This window comes from Narcine bancroftii, chromosome 6, assembly GCF_036971445.1.
Source record: "Narcine bancroftii isolate sNarBan1 chromosome 6, sNarBan1.hap1, whole genome shotgun sequence".
NCBI classification, from domain to species: domain Eukaryota; kingdom Metazoa; phylum Chordata; class Chondrichthyes; order Torpediniformes; family Narcinidae; genus Narcine; species Narcine bancroftii.
In genome coordinates, this window is record NC_091474.1 from 129,787,917 (window position 1) to 129,804,712 (window position 16,796).

Consider the following 16,796-nt stretch of genomic DNA (forward strand, 5'->3'; position numbering starts at 1 on the left):
CATTGTAACTTACCAACATTGAAAGGGCTGGATAGAATGTAGTGATGAGAGTGCTAGTGATACTCCTGACCACTAGAAAGAATCAGAGACTAGTTTATTGTAGCTTGTGTAGATTTAAGAAGGATGCCTCCACGTAGTCTTGAATGAGTTCTATAGCTAATAAAATTTGGTTATTTTAAAAGAACCCAAGTTTCTTTATTACAATAAAAGAAACATCACATGGTACCAGGAATGGAAGAAACATCAGGAGTGTGCAGAATGTGCATCAGTCATTATCAGCAGAGATATGGAGAGTGTAAAGACTCCTGACACATAAATTGGACTGGAAATGTCAACCACGAGAGGAGGTTGTTTAAATAAAGATTTATGCTGTACCTGCAACCCATGGACTTGATAGCAAACATGATGCATGGAAGTTTGCACTGCTGCTTACTGTGGTGGGACCTCAAGCAATAGAGATTTTCAATACATTTGTTTTTGCCAAAGCAGAAGACCAGAGCAAGTTCAACAAGGTTTTCAAGATGTTTGACGAGCATTGTTCACTAAAGAAAAATGAAATGTTTGAGAGGTACATGTTTTGCTCTCACAGCAGCTACAGGCAGAGAGTTTTGATACTTTTTTAACAGACAAAATTAAAAGCAAGAACATCCAATTTTGGATCGTTGCAAGATTCAACAATCTGTGATCAAATTGTGCTTGAGATTATTGACAAGAAAGTGAGAGAGATATTGTTACAAGAGACAGAGCTTACCTTAGCTGGAGCTGTGAAGATATGCCACGTCAGTGAATTAGCTCTGCAGCAAGTGAAAAAGTTTGGTGAGAATGAAAAAGCCAGTGAAAATGAAGGCATAGCCATAGCCACAATGTAGGCTACACAGTAGTGTGAGAGTCTAGGACAAGAGGGCACAGAATACACAGACATCCCTGTAAAACAGAGATGAGGAGAAATTACTTCAGCCAAAGGGTGGTGAATCTGTAGAATTTATTGTCACAGACAACTGCAGAGACCAAGTCATTCAGTATATTTAAAACAGAGGTTAATAGGTTCTTGGTTAGTAAAAGTGCCAAAGATTAATTTTTAATTTAGACATACAGCACAGTACCATGCCATTTCAGCCTACAAGTCTGTGCTGCCCAATTTACCCCAATTAACCTATACCCCTGGCATGCTTGGAAATGTGGGAGGAAACGGAGCCTCCGGGGAAACCCTTGCAGACATGGGAAGAACGTACAAACTCCTTACAGACAGCGATTGGGACCCTGGTCCCAATCATTGGTGCTGTAAAGGCATTGTGCTAACTGCTATGCCAACCGTGCGCCCTTTGGGGAGAAGGCAGGAGAATGGGGTGGTGGAAGAATACATCAGCTATGATTTGAATGGTGGAGCAGACTTAATTGGGTTGAAAGACCTAATTCTGCTTCTTCATCTTATGGCCTTGTGATCTCAGAAAGTTGCCCACCTCCTACAGCCACATCTGCAGCCTAAGAGCAAGGTGATGCCAATGGCTGTTGACGTGGCCTATTCTCTTAAGTGAGCAGTGTGGAGCCCCAGTGCCTGACCTACTTCATTTATTCTTAATTTAAATATTTATAGCAGGCTAGATGTAAAAAAGATGATTTTAATTGCAGGCAAGACCATCAATGAAGCTATTGGACATGAAGCAGTAACAAACAATATACATGGTGTTAGGTCTGCTTTGTTCATGAATGAGTGAGACAAACACCAGGCTGAGTCGAAATCAGGGTTCTTTGTTCTTTATTACCGGATTGTAACACTTGCGACCAACCAGGTTAGTCGGAGAATGCATTCTGCCGTTATCAGCAAAATGGTGATTTTTTATACCCTTGGATATGTGCTTAGAACATCTTCATATCATTACTTGTCCAATGACTAAAACTGTTGCTATCCTTTCCCTGCTAGCTTCCTGCCTCTCAATCCATCAATGTCTCTCTTATCTTGTAAGTACAAGGATGCATTCACATCTTGTTACTGCCCCGTACATTCCCATCTCATGATGTTTTACCTAACAGGAGTACAAGGACACCTCCCCTTCTTGTTACAGCCTTGTACAGGGTAACTCCCTACACATTCCCATCTCATGATGTTTTACCTTACAATGGACAGCACAGTTAATGTAGCAGTTAGTGCAATGCCATTACAGCACCAGCGTCCTGGATCAAATCTGGTGATATCTATAAAGAGTTTGTATGTTCTCCTCATGACCCGCATGGGTTCTCTCCAGATGCTCTGGTTTCTTCTTCCTCCAAAAATGTACGGGGTTTAGGTTAATTGGGTGGCACAAGTTTAATGGGCCTAAAGGACTGTCTATTGTTAAAATGAAATTAAAATTAAAAATTAAATTTAAAAAATACTCTGAGGCAATTCAGAGGAAATATCTTCTCCAAAATAATGGTGAGAATTTGGCATTTTTTACTGGGAAATCTAAGTAAAATGCCATAATTGTACATAATGGAAGTTCAATAAACATGCAATGGAAAAGGTGGTAGAAGAAAATATTGATTGGATTCGACCAAGAAAAGAGATTAGGATGTTCGTATAGACCATTCACATGAGAAAATACCAGCTGGGCTAAATATTTTTGACTATATTTCAGATAAACAACATCGCACAATTCATTCAGTGCTTAACATTGCAAGATTTCTCCAGATTTGGACTGGCCATGTGTTAGAACACTTTTACATTCTAACCTACTTGAGACCAAAACATGTTCATCCTATTGTCACAAGTCCATCACGAGCACCAGCCTCCCAGACATTGAAGATATCTCTTTGAGATGCTGCCTCAAGAAGGTATCCATCACCCTGGTCACAATCTCTTCTCACTACTCCCTTCAGGCAGAAGGTAGAGAAGCTTGAAGTCAGGAACCTCTAAGCTCAAGAACAGTTTTTATACAATAGTTATCAGGCTCTTAAACTTCCTCATGCTACCCCTAACCCTAAACAACTCTAAAGCAATCAAAATATCTGGTGCACTACAGAAATTCACCTTTTCTTTTGCACTAACTGCAACTATAAATATTAATCTATCTATATTTTTATATTTATTATCTCATTTTCTGTCTTAGCATGTTGTGATAATTTAATGTCTACTATAATAGTTGGTGTATCTTATGTACCTGAGTTACTCCAGCAAGTAAGAGTTTTGGTGCATCTCTAGATTAGTACTTATGTATATAACAATACACTCTCATTACTCACAACTCACTACTTTGATCACCTCTGGCACTAGCTGACCAGATTGTCTTTCAATGTGTCAAGGTGAACATCAGTATATATTGGATCTTGCCCAGTTTTTGGAGCATCAACGTTAAGAAGGTATTGTGGCCTGTCTGTAGCTTAAAGCTGATTGTCTCTGACAGATTTTCTTCCTTATCATTTGATGTAGCTCATGGATTTTCCTCTGATTGGAACAAAGAGGACAATGGTGCAATGAATCATCTCCTCCCCTTCCCTCCCCTCTCCAGCCCCCATTTCCCACTGAGACTATCATTCCCAACCCCTTTTGCCAATTTATATAAACCACTTGTGAGAGGTAACTGAGGATTCAAGGTTCACACCATCAGACTTCTTTTGTTTGCTGCTTCTGAAGTCCAGTTTCTAACATTATCTTGAGAAGAGTAATGGAGAGCTTTTTAGTGGGAGAAGGCACAGGAGGTACCTTATCTACATCTATCTTTTTTGCTCCTTATTCCCTTCTAGCTGGCTTCAGATAGTATCACAAAAAGACAATGGATGAAAGGACTTGTGCTTTAATGATAACTTCTTTTCCTCTCCACCAATGCTGCATGGCTTGCCGAGTGCTTGTCCTGTTTTTATTTCAAGGAAAAGACTTTCTTCACATCTGGAGCTCTCTTGTATCCTTCAAGTGCTACCCTGCTAATTCTGCTGTGGAAACATCCAATACTTCCTTTGGGTGGCACAGGTACCTCAGAGTCAAACAATCCAACACATCCATGTCAACCATTTACACTGAATGCACATTAATTCTACTCCATTCACCCCCCCCCCCCCTGCTTCCACTGTTTCTGCAGCTAACCTCCTCATTAGGGGCAATTTCCAGTTTTTGGGATCTTCCAGGAAACCAAGAGCCAGGAAGAAACCTATGTGTTGAAGGAGCAGGAGTGCAGAGTTAATACAGACACCAATGGAGGGCAGGATTGAACCATGGTCGTTGGAGCTATGAGATGGGAGCATTGTCAGCTTTGAGGAGATAAAGAGATAGATCTCAAATCCCTAGACTATGAACCAAAAATATCATAACCAAGAATGAAAATAAAAAAGCTGTGGAATGTGATTAATATCACAATCAGGTCTGAAGCAAGATTCTAAAATTAGCTCTAGTCCACTCTGAGAACACATTAATTTTTAATCTGTATTAGCATTAGTTGAAGGAGAGTCAGAATTTCCATCCTTCATTAAACATTCAAATTCAATGCTCATTTTGAAATAAATATAACAAGATTAAAATTGACAGTATATGTTAGAAAAACTTGAATTTTCAACATATCCTCTGTTCAAGGTAACCAAATGTTTTTCAAGAGTGTTCTCTGCTGTAATGTGGAAAATAAGGCTGTCAATTTGAACAGAGCAAGGATATGCACATAGTAACACTCAGATGTCCAGATCATCTGCAGTAGATGCGTCATGTCTAAGTAACGATCGATTGCCAGTGAGAGGACTAATGGACTTATTATGCAATGTTGGTCTTCTGAGAGAATGGATGGGCTTGTGTTTAACATCTGATCTGTGCATTCAAGTTTATTGTCACATGACAGCAACAGAAGGCAGTGAAAGCAGCTCAGAACACAACATAAACTCTCTCCTTCCTGGACTCTATCTAGATCACCTGCCACCTGGGAGAGGAAGCCAACATATTGAGGGACACATTATATTTTAGCTTTCTTCTTCCTCCCATCATGGAGAAGGCTTAAGAGTGCGAAAGCATGCACCAACAGGCTTTCCCACAGACACCCAGCTCCTGAATGATCTCCAGAACTGGACTATCATGCAGCCGTTGCTTGGTGTTTACTGATCTTTCCTTTTCATTAACAAACATACTTTCTGTAAATTGTGCTCTTTGCACGTCAGTATTCGAGATAACCTGTTCACTTGCAGAAGAACCCTTCTCACTGTACTAGGTATTTTGTGACAAATAAACTTATAAGAAACTTAAAATTTAAAGTCTAATTCACATCTGAGCACTGGAACTTTGGAGCAGTACAGACTCATTCTTTTGATCTCTTTGGACAGGTGAATGCTGCAACATTTTGTGAATTTTAAATGTAGATATACCCCAAAGGCAAAATAAATTCAGTTGGGTCAATTTAAAGAACATTGAGTCAAGGACAAGAACATGTCATAACAAAAGAGAGGAAAGAAAAAATGGTCTGTTCTTTCTGGCATGTTAGTCCTTTTATGGTGGTAATAAATGTGAAGTACAGAAGAATGATTTCCAGGAAAGAACTGTGTGAAAAGGAAAAGGGGTAACAACTGACAGCTAGAGAGTACCTCCTGAAGTCCTGCTGCCTTCAATGTTAACCAGGACATTTGCTGGAATCCAGAGCACCTCCTCTCTTAAGGATATGATGATGTTGCTGTCACCATCTTTAACCACAATAATCACAAAAGAAGATCAAATGGCTGGAGGAACTCAGGTTCAGGCAGTCTCTCAAGTCTCCAGCCACACCATAGCTCCTGTTTCTTCTTCATCAGTGTGAACAATGGCCACATTCTTCAGATTTGATTTGAGAACACAGTGCCAAACCTGCTGAAACCAAGGAGGCTAGCAGTCACCTCCAGGAGCTGGTGGCATTGCCCATAAGTATCAGCATCTACCATTCACTTCCCCCAAGGATAAGTAGCTTTAGGCTCCAGCACACCTGCTGTGAAAAAAATTCTCCTAGGTTCATTTTTATCAGGTCCAGCACCACCATCAAAAATCTTCTCTCAGCCTGTGTAAGCTTGGGCTGATGCTCAAATTCCACACTACTCTCATGTACCTCACCTCTCTAAACACTTGAGCAACAAAATTATGAAGGTCCAATAATATAACAAGATCAGCATGGCCAACTCCACCTAACAATGGTCTCCCACAGGGCAGTGTACTTGTGCAGCTTTGTGGAGACTTGATGTGGGTGATATTATCAATCATTCAGGCAGCGTCCTTCCAAGGTGTTGACCCCACTTTTACCTTGGAATCGGACATTTTGGCACCCACATTTTGGTGCTGGACGTTTTGGCGCTGGACATTTTGGCCAAAAAATGACTTGGAGCCCTTTGGACAATTTGGCACTCACAGTTTGGTGCTAACCTAGTATTCCCTGGTATTGCAGGGTTTCAGAAACATTTGAGGATTTATTGTTATAGCCTGGTTCTCTGTGGTGTTGCAACATTTTGGGATTTATTGTTATATTTATTAAATAATCACATTATACAAATAGAAATAATCTAACCTTGCATTGGGAAACATTTTTGGATTTATTATTATACTTAGGTTCATGTTTGGCACTGACCCGGCTCCCCACAGCATTGCAGCACTGTTTGAACCCCCAGCATTTCAGAAACTGCTGCCTGAAACCACCCCCATGTTGCAGAAATTCCCTCCCTCCAAGAAACTGCTCCCCTGGCAAACATTTTGGATTTATTGCTTTTGATTCTTTTTAATAATTTAAATAAGCTACAAAATGCCCTTGTTTACCAGGGGAGCAGTTTCCTGGGGGAAGGAGTTTCTTACACAGGGGGTTCAGGCAATGCTGCCACGCAGGCAGTTCAGGCAGTGCAGTGGGATAGAGTTGGACAGAGACGGTGAGTGGGGTGGCGGGCCAAAATGCCCAGTGCCAAAATGTCTATCGCCAAAATGTAGGCACCAAGATGTCCTAGACCCCTACCTTTCAACAATGGCTGACAATTTTAACGAGTTGGCTACCTCACCCATTTCATCTTTCCGTGTCAATAACCATGGGAGGTCTGAGGTGCTCAGAGGTTTGGGAACATGGAACAAGCTGACAGAAGTAGTAGAGGTGGGTACAATAGTTCATGAGACAGTTGGACAGGTACATGGATAGAAAAGCTTCAAAGGGATATCAGCCCAATGTGGGCAAATGGGATGAGCACAGACAAGCATCCTGGTTGGCATGGATGATTTGGGTCCATTTCTGTGTTCTATTAGCATGAATTAAATTGCCTCAATATGCCATGAATCAGAGAAAGAAAGGGTTAATAAATGGAAATGATAGATAAATAAATATTCACAGTTGCAGTTAGTGAAAGAAAAAAAAGTAATGTTTTCATGATGCAGTCAGCTCTTTACATGGTTCTGGAGTTAGGGTAATAAGGGGAGATTCGAGAGCCTGATAGCTGTTTTGGGAGGGAAAAAAACTGTTCTTGAAGCTAGAGGTGCCAAACTTTAGGTTTCAGTATTTCTTGCCTGAAGGATGCAGCAAGAAGAGGTTGTGTCCAGAGGTTCTTCATGATGTTGACTGCCCTCTTGAGAAAGTGCTGACATAGATACCTGCATTGGGTGGAAGGTTCATGTCTGTGGTTGGCCTCTTTCTGTATACAATGTTTTCCTGGGCACTCGAGTTCCAAATTAGGTTGTGATGCATTGAGTCAGTACACCTAATAGGCTGAATATTCCTGGGATTGTCTGATCTCGAAAGCTAAGCAGGCACAGGACTGATCAGTACTTGGAGGGAGACCACCTAGGTCACTAGATGCTGCAGGTTTTCTGTAAGGGACACTGGGCAAAATGATGACTCTGTCTGCCTTTCAGTAGACAAAAGTTAAAGGATTTCATGAATGCTACATTCTAAGTGTAGTATTAGATGACAATAATGGAACCTTTACCTTTACACTTTTCACAGTACACCCGGGTATTCAACAGCATGCCAAATCTCCTCAGGCTTCTTAAAAGGTAGAGGTGTTGGTGTCCCTTCTTCATGGTTGCCTCGATGTGCTGCTTTCAGGAAAGGTCTGTGGACTCCTGAGTACTAACTCACTCCATCGACATCTCATCAAAGAAGACAGATGTGTGGTCCTTTGTTCTCTCTTTCCTAAAGTCCACAATAACCTCTTTGGTGTTGCTGATATTGAGAGCAAGACTGTTGTCTGGCACTGCACATCTAGATTCTCGATCTCCAACCTGTATTCTAACTCATCATACACCTTTATTTATCTAACAACAGTCTGGGGTTGGATGGGGGTGGGGCTGGGGGAGGGGTGGTCAGTGAATTTATAGATTGCTTTGGAACTGGATTTGGCTATGCAGTCTTGAGTGGAGGAAATTGAGCAGTGGACTAAGCACATGGCCCTGAGGTGCCCCTTTGTCAATGGTCAGCAGCTGAAAGTTGTAGGGTTACAGGGAAATAAGAGTGGGCAGTGCTGATGGGATTTCTCTGCTGGGGCTGCCAGAAGCCCAATGGGCTGAATGGCCACATCCACACTGTAATACATGTATGTGAATAAGCTTTGCAGTTTACAGTTCACACCCATGCCCACAACACATAAAAAGAAATCCATGCTGAACACACAGAATACTAGCCACAAACTGCTGGCTAGAGTAAACAATACCTCTGCTACCTATAAAAGAAGAGCTGCAGTGCATTGCAGAGTTAGTGTCAAGGCTTGTGGTGTCTAATGAGTGCTGTACAGCTTTGTTATATGAACACTGCTCAAGGCATCCATTATCCAGCAATCAGCTGCAAAGAGGGAGAAATGGTAAGAGATGAAGTGACCTATTCAGCCTGACTGGTCTGTTTGAAAAGAAATCACACGATTACAGTCCCAGTAACTGCAACCCAAGTTCCTCATCCAGTCACAATATTCCTTCTGGGCACTCTCCAACCAAATGCCATTAACATCTCCAGTTTCCTTTAACCCCTCACTCTTGCCCTATCCCTCTGTCTCCTTTCCCCCAGCTCCCCATCCCCTCCCTCTCCTTTCGGAGAGCTACCCCCTCCTCTTACCACTTCTCAACTTTTTTCTCTTCTGCCTTCCCACCCATATCCACCTATGTATGACCTCTTATCTATTAGCCTGTTCTCCTCTCCCCATCCCCCTTCCCCGCTCTTCTTCTTTTCTCTCCTCTCCCCATTCCCCTTCCCCATTTTAGTCAAATGCCTGCCTGCTTTTTGTTTATACCTGACAAAGGGCTCAAGCCCAAAATGTTGGTTAGACTTTACTTCCTATATATGCTGCATGACCTGCTGAGTTTCTTCAGCACTTTTGTGTAATGCACAGTAATCACCTTACCCTCCTTTGGGGACTGATTGCCTGCAATGCCAAGATCATTCCAAGCTAATGTTTTCATTTAAAGCATTTCACATTGCTTGTGAATCACTCTTGGACATCACCTTGGCGCTGGCCATCTCAGTGGATTGGATTTGTAATTATTGTTACATGTACTGAAATTTAGTGAAACACTTTGTTCTGTGTGCTATCTAAGCATTGCAGAAAGTTGCCACACACTGGTGCCGTTTTGGATTTTAAAATGTGGAGTAAACATGGTAAAAGCAAAGTGACAATTGGCAAACTGGGTTTCTAGAATTTTAACATAAAAGGCAAATCCTGCCATTTCAGAAGCCACTCAGGAATCGGCAGGTGGATGAGAATCCAGCACAGATATCCTCACTGTGCCTTACTGGCCAAGACAACTTTCCAGTCTCTGGGACCTGCCCCCGGTTGTTTCAACCTCTGTTGACCTGCCTGCTCCTCATGCTCCCCCCCAAGTACCTGCTGCCTCTCTTGCAGTTGCCGTAAGCACCACTGTCTCTGCCACCACCACAACCGTGACGGCCACTGAATCTCTCCCCAATGCATAAGAGTTTGAACTGAATTGTCATGTGTATAGATATACAGTGAAAAGTTTTGCCTTGTGTGCAGCTTGAGAAAAGCCACCTATCTCTGGTGCCATTTTGGATCCACAAAGAAAAGTTCACAGAAAATGGTCAGAAGGTTAACTATGACATTTAACTTTAACACAACGGGTAAATCAAATTAAAAATTTAAATCAAAACAGCTTGAGTGGTGTAACAGTCTGGACAACTCAAATGGTCAAATCCAATGGATCTGTGCATCACACAGATCAGGAATGTCCTTAACCGGTCCCTAGCTTGGATTAGCTGGCTACAGCTTTGTGCTTTTTGCTGAAGGATTTGAACCAGGAAGTCAGACATTGGTCTTTGTACTGTGAGAGTGAAGAAACAACAAATGGGAACCAAGCTGTCAACCTCAGCCCAAAACCTACCTCTAGTTCCATCAAAGGCTCCTGGTACTTTGGCAAGGCTGAAAGAGGTCACCATGGTTGAAAAGATGTGGTGCCATGTAACTTCCATATCATGTCTACATTTAAAAAAAATATTTTATATTTGATTTTTCCATAAATATACATCAAAAAACTCTCCAATATTAAGTATATTGTTACGAGCCCAAAGGACCCCAAAACCCAGCAGCAATAGACATTCACCAAGACAAGTAGTCACTTAAACAAAAGTTGTTTTTAATTATCTTTAAACATGAAAACAGAATCACATTTTAACTTATCACTATTAACTTAACTAACCCAACTTAACCCCCTTCTAATTCTTAGCACATGTGTATAACGTGTGTGTAAATTTAAGAAAAGTTCTTTGGTTCATAGTTCAATCTCACGTCTCATTCTTCCAAGTTCACTGGTTGTAGGCAATTCTTATACTGTGCACAGAATTTAATATGTATAAAGTTCACCAGGCTTTGGTACTCGAAAGGTAAATGTTTACCTCTCAGGAAGGTTCTTTGGAGGTTTGCAGAGAGAGATTTGTTGTTCCAGGATTTCCACAACTGAGGTACCACCATTAGTCACCTCAATGTCTTGCTGATGAAACTTGCCCCATCGGGGTTCTCCAGACGATAACCTCTTTCTTTCAGGCTACCACAGGTTTTCTTTCTGTTCCACTTACTCCAAGAGAAAGATCAGACAGATAGCACTTCTAGCCATCCACCACTCTGGAGCTTTCTGTTTCAATTCAACAAGCTTCTCCTGCTTGTTTCAGCTGTGACTGTTCAGTCTCTCTCTATCTTCATCTTCCAACTGCTGGAAAAGTCCAAGTGACTCTCACTTGCCACAAAACCCCCACCTTCTCCAGCAAACAACAGGAGTTATCCTTCTGCTCCCATCTGTTGCTTTAGGTAGACAAAACCCAGGAGTAACCTTTCTGCGAGCACTTTGTAGAAAAGTGAGAAGCCTTGTAAAAATGTTCAACATAGACGACCTGTCTCCAGTCGATTCATTTGATAACATCATTTCAATTAGCAGCTCCTTGTGAAATGAGCATAGCATTCTCCATGGTTTCGGTAATGTTACTGAATATGAATTCTTCAGTATTTCAAATAAGATCTATTTTAAAATGCGCGTTTGTATGTAACCTACTCTAATTTTACCAATTATCTACCAAATATATATTCCATTACTATATATATATATATATATACATATAGCTTTACAAAAAGCAAACATAACAATATAAATCCACACACGATCAAGGCTCACATTTATATTGATCATCAAAAATTCTGTATGGGGGAAGTCACCTGCATTCATAGTTTAGCAGCATTCATTATTGTCCTTATTATTATAATTAGAATTGGGCCCCTATATGATCTAAATATGGCTGCCATATCTTAATAAATATATCATATTTGTTCTTTAAATTGTATGTAATTTTTCCACAGGTATGCAACTATTCATCTTGGCAGTCCAACGTGCTATATGTAGAGGTGAGTTGGATTTCCAAGTAATTGCAATACATTTCTAAGCCGCTGCTGAGGTTATTTTAACAAATTAAATTTGGAATTTAGTTAGTTTATTACTTATTTCAGTAGAATTGCCCAAAAGATTAAGCTCCTGGTCACCTATGAAGATCACCCCTGTATTTACATCTAACTCCACACAAGGTAAAGATGGTGATGCTGGCAGAGCCGCTCTAGCGGCAGTGCTGCCACTAGTGCCGATCTGTGGGGAGTGAGGGAGCGGAGATGCAGCGCTCCCATGGGGTCCAGTTGCCCAGTCGACTGCCATCAACTCTGCACAGGCTTTGAACGACCCGCTGAGGGAGATGACAGTGGTTTTAGTTGAAATCCTGCGACTGCAGGTCTACGCCCAAGATGGAGGTGCCTACCAATTGGCAGCAGCCACGAGGAGTTTCACACTCCTATGAAGTGGAGGCTTGGAGCGGGGCGCCACAGATGATGAAGATCACCCTCTTTCTGAGAAGGAGAAGCAGAAGAGATGATCCATAGGACAGAGTCCAAGGAGGTGGACTAGTGAGAGGGCTCTGTGGTTGAGGGACCAGTGTAAGCAGTGAGCTGCTGGCAACTAGAGGCGAGGAGCCCACAGAAGCTGCTGGCTGCTGGAGACTGCTCTTGGTAGACTCATGCCGGGCTAAGGTCTGAGGTCTGCTGAAGACTGGCTTGAGGTGGCTGGAGAGGAACCAAGTATCAGAACCAAGATGTGAGGGGCTGCCAAGGGCGCTGAAGAGTCCCTGACCATGTTGGAGGTTCAAATGTGGAGCTTGGGTTGCCAATGGTTGGGACTGGACTCTGGGTGGCTGCAGAGACTGCGGATGCACAGGTGGCGAATCTACGGACACTAGGTGACTCTGTGGGGATTCTTTTACTTCTCTTTCTCTGACTGTAAGAGGCGCTTCAGGCAATTTCTGCCAATGGTGAATCTGTCTGCCTTACAGCAGGCAAAATGGAATTTCATGTAATAGGACACTTTTTTTTAATATGATAAGAAATTGAATCTTGAAAGTTGATTATTGCTAACGTTGGGGGGATGATAACTAATTTACATGCTGCAGCACTTTGCAAAGAACACAACAATAACCTCTTCTCATGATTTTGGTTGAGGTGTGGTGTGAAGCCAACTTCAGACTCTTCTTCAAAGAATGCTCTGCAGCAACCATTCTCGCTGGGGGCCGTACAGTTTCCTTGGGGGCCAGAGCACTTTAAGGGGGGGGGCATGGACTGAATCATGAAATTTTTTTATGCTTTTATATGATCGGTAAGAGAGAAATATCAAAGAAATCAACTAAACTCTACTGCTTCATGGGGAAGGGGGCTCATAAATGTTGAGAAGAGCCATAAGGGTGCCATAGTCAAAAAAAGGTAGAAAATGGCTGCCTACAGGTTGACAGAGCTAGGGCTTTTATCTTTGGAGTGACAAAGAATCGGAGGTGACTAAAGGTATATAAGATTATGAGGGGCTAAGATAAGGTGGATTTCCAGCTCCCTATTCCTGGGGAAACAATAGAAAATACCAGAGGACATCTGTTTAAGATGTATGGAAGAAAGTTTAAGAGAGATATCAGAGATAAGGTTTTTACTTAGAGTGGTAGGTGCCTGGAATGCATTGCCAGTGGTAATGGTGGAGGCTGGTACAATAGAGATGTTCAAATGACTCTTAGAAAGGAACATGGATGTAATAAAAAAAGAGAGTTATGGGTGTGAGTTGGAGAAAAATTAGGAGAGTAGGTTTCCATAGGTCAGCAGAACATCGTGGGCTGAAAGGCCTGCACTATGCGAAACTGTCTGTGTTTAATGACGCCTCAGTTTAAAGCCTGAACTCTGACAGTGCAGTGCAGCCTACTGGATATCCAATCTGAACTTAACACTCAGATTCAACAACTAATAGGCAAGGGGACAGTCTTTGCTTTGTCGTGGTGTTCAATATGGGGTGGGCTTTTGGCCAATGACTGAGGCATAAGAGAGTTTTGAAGCAATTTTGTATGACATTATTGAGACCTCTCTTAGAATACAATGTAAGGTTTTGCTCAGTGAGGTGTATTTATCTCAATTCCTTTTGATATATAGGACCAACCTTCATTCATTTTCCTGGAACCCATTACCTCAAACATGCCCATTAAGGTGGCATGGTTAGCACAATGCTATTACAGCACTAGAAACATGGGTTTGAATCTGGCAATGTCTGTAAGGAGTTTGTATGTTCTCCTTATGATTTCCTTTGGGTGCTCCAGTTTCCTCCAGCCCTCCAGAAACTTGAGGGGGTTGTAGGTTAATTGGTTCATTTGGGCGGCACAGGCTTGTGGGCTGGAAGGGACTGATACCATGCTGCATCTCGAAATTAAATGTTTAAAAAAACTCTCTCCCCCAACTCTCTGAGCAACTTAAAGCGTCCATTAAATCTATCGCTGTGCATGCCTTCAGGACACGGAAGGAAACCAGAAGGATCCTCATGTAACCACATTATGAACCACACAGAGAGTACCTGAAATCGGGATTGAAGTCGGTTATCTGGAGAAAGAAGATCTAATAGTTGAGGCCATTCACTCGATTGATTCCTGGAAAGAACAGGTTACTCTATAATTTGGTGGAACGTGCTTAAATTGTCTGGAGTTCAAAAAAATGTGCAATGATATTTTTGTTTGACTTGGGAGTTATTGTGGGGTTGTAATCGCCGGTTGAAGAGTTTAGAACGAGAGGGCATATTCTCAGAATCAACCTTTTAGGACTGAGTCACATTCTGCCAATCCTCTTGATGCTGTCTTCTTCCATCATTTCTTTCATTGCTCCCTGTTGTCACCCAAGGGTTTAGTTGAAGCTAGTCAAAGATAAAGCACATTCTAATGGATTGCAAGGAGCTCTGGAACCGATAATGGAACAATTCAATTGGAGATGATTACATCAGGATTTATAACTTTTCAGAGGGCAGAAAGAGAAGTGCCAATAGCTTAGGGATATAAAATAACCGAGGGGAATAAATGGAGCCCTCACATTTTTTTTCATTCTCTTCATCAAATAGCTTCAGAGTAAATGTCAGAATCGCAGCAGATGAAAAAGGCTATCAATTTGAATGTGTTTTGTTTTATTGTTGATTCTGTCCTTTTCTTGCCTGCTTGCTGTGATAGTTTGGTGCAGACATTCATTCTCCGCTCCCACCGCAAAATGTGTTGTTGTAATCTGAAAGGCGTACTGTACTCAAACTGAATTTTGGAAGCGAAGCCTTCCAGTATTGAGAATGAATCTCACGTCGAATTTCGGCATTTTCTCTTCCCATTCACCAAGCACTGACCTATCTCCTCACTGAGATCGGTGTAACTTTTCCATCTAATTACACTCTCACAAGCCACTATCTTAGAGATGTAAATAAAAAATGTTATATTTGTGAGCAGGAAACAAAAGCCTCTAAATCTAAATAAGTTGCAGTGCACACTGTCAGGGATTCTTGAAGGATTGGTACGCAAATCAGAGAGCTATTGTCAAGGAGTGGTTATTTGAGACTGTATTTCAAATTGATGACAAGAAATTCAATACCTGATCAAATATGTATCACATCTGTACAGCTATGAGCGAGGAGCTAGCCAAAATAAAATGGAAGGACATTCTAGCTGGGAGAACAACTGGGCAAAAATGGCAGGTATTTCTGGACATTTTTCACAAGATTCAGAATAGATTCTTCCCAAAGAGGAGGAAAGGCTCTTCGAAGAGCAAATGGCAGCCGTGGCTGACAAAGGAGATCAAGGGCTGTATCAGGTCCAAAAGAAATAAGTATAAGATGGCAAAGCAGAGTGGGAGGTTAGAGGATTGGGAGGCCTTTAAAAGCCAACAGAGAGAAACTAAGAATGTCACTCAGCAGGGGAAAATGAAATCCGAGGGCAAATTGACAAGTAATATAAAATGGGATAGCAAAAGCTTCTTCAGATATGTTAAAAGGAAGAAATTGGTTAGGGCCAAAATTGGGCCCTTGAAAACAGAGAAAGGTGAAAGTATCAATGGGGACATGGAAATGGCTGAGGCATTTAACAATTACTTTGCATCTGTTTCACCAAGGAGGATATAGGTTATGATCAGAATAGGGGTAGGGGTCAACAGTATTTAGGGACTTGGTGAAATTACTGAAGGAAACAGAGTATTTGATGGATATTCAGATCCAGAAGCAGATGGTTGTGAGCAAATTGTTAGAACTGAGGCCTGATAAGTCCCCTGGGCCTGATAGGCTGCATCCCAGGGAGCTTAGGGAGGTTGCTCTGGAAATTGTGGAAGCACTAGTTGACATTTTCCAAAGTTCTTTAGACTCTGGGGAAATGCTTGCAGACTGGAGAGTGGTCGATGTTGTACCACTTTTTAAGAAGGGAGGGAGAGAGAATACAGGAAATTATAGACCGGTCAGCCTGACGTCGGTGGTGGGGAAGATATTGGAATCCATCATTAAAGGAGCAATAGCAGAACACTTAGGAAGGAATAATAGTGTAGGTGCTGGTCAGCATGGGTTCCTTAAAGGAAAATCTTGCTTGACTCATCTCCTGGAATTTTTCAAGGACGTAACAAGTAGGGTGGATTCTGGAGAGCCAGTGGATGTGGTGTACTTGGATTTTCAGAAAGCCTTCGATAGAGTCCCACACAAGAGGCTGGTTTGCAAAATCAAGGAGCATGGTATCGGGGGTAGGGTGCTGTCATGGATAGATAATTGGTTGAGAAAAAGGAAACAGAGGGTTAGGATAAACGAGTCATTTTCTGTAAATGATTTTGATGAGGGTATAAATAACTACATATGCAAATTCGTAGATGACACTAAACTGGGTGGGAGTGTAAAGAGCGAGGATGATGTCAGGAAATTGCAAGGGGACTTGGATAGTTTAGGGAAGTGGGCAGAAAGATGACAAATGAAGTTTAATGGGAGTAAATGTGAGGTTGTCCATTTTGGAGGCAGAAACAAGAGAACAGAGTATTATTTAAATGGTGTTAAGCTGAGGAGTGGGGTAATGCAAAGGGATCTGGGC

General features: G+C 41.8%; 1 long non-coding RNA gene across 2 annotated transcripts in view; it reads left to right on the forward strand.

Annotated features, from left to right (window-relative positions):
- LOC138737591 (uncharacterized) overlaps nucleotides 1–16,796 on the forward strand; it is a 296,044-nt gene that overhangs the window by 129,265 nt on the left and 149,983 nt on the right. Inside the window, exon 2 of one of the 2 annotated variants that reach the window (XR_011341036.1) lies at nucleotides 11,728–11,772. The exons of the other annotated variant lie outside the window; for it this stretch is intronic. This is a non-coding gene — a long non-coding RNA (uncharacterized lncRNA). The remainder of the gene's footprint in view (nucleotides 1–11,727; nucleotides 11,773–16,796) is intronic. 2 annotated transcript variants of the gene reach the window in all.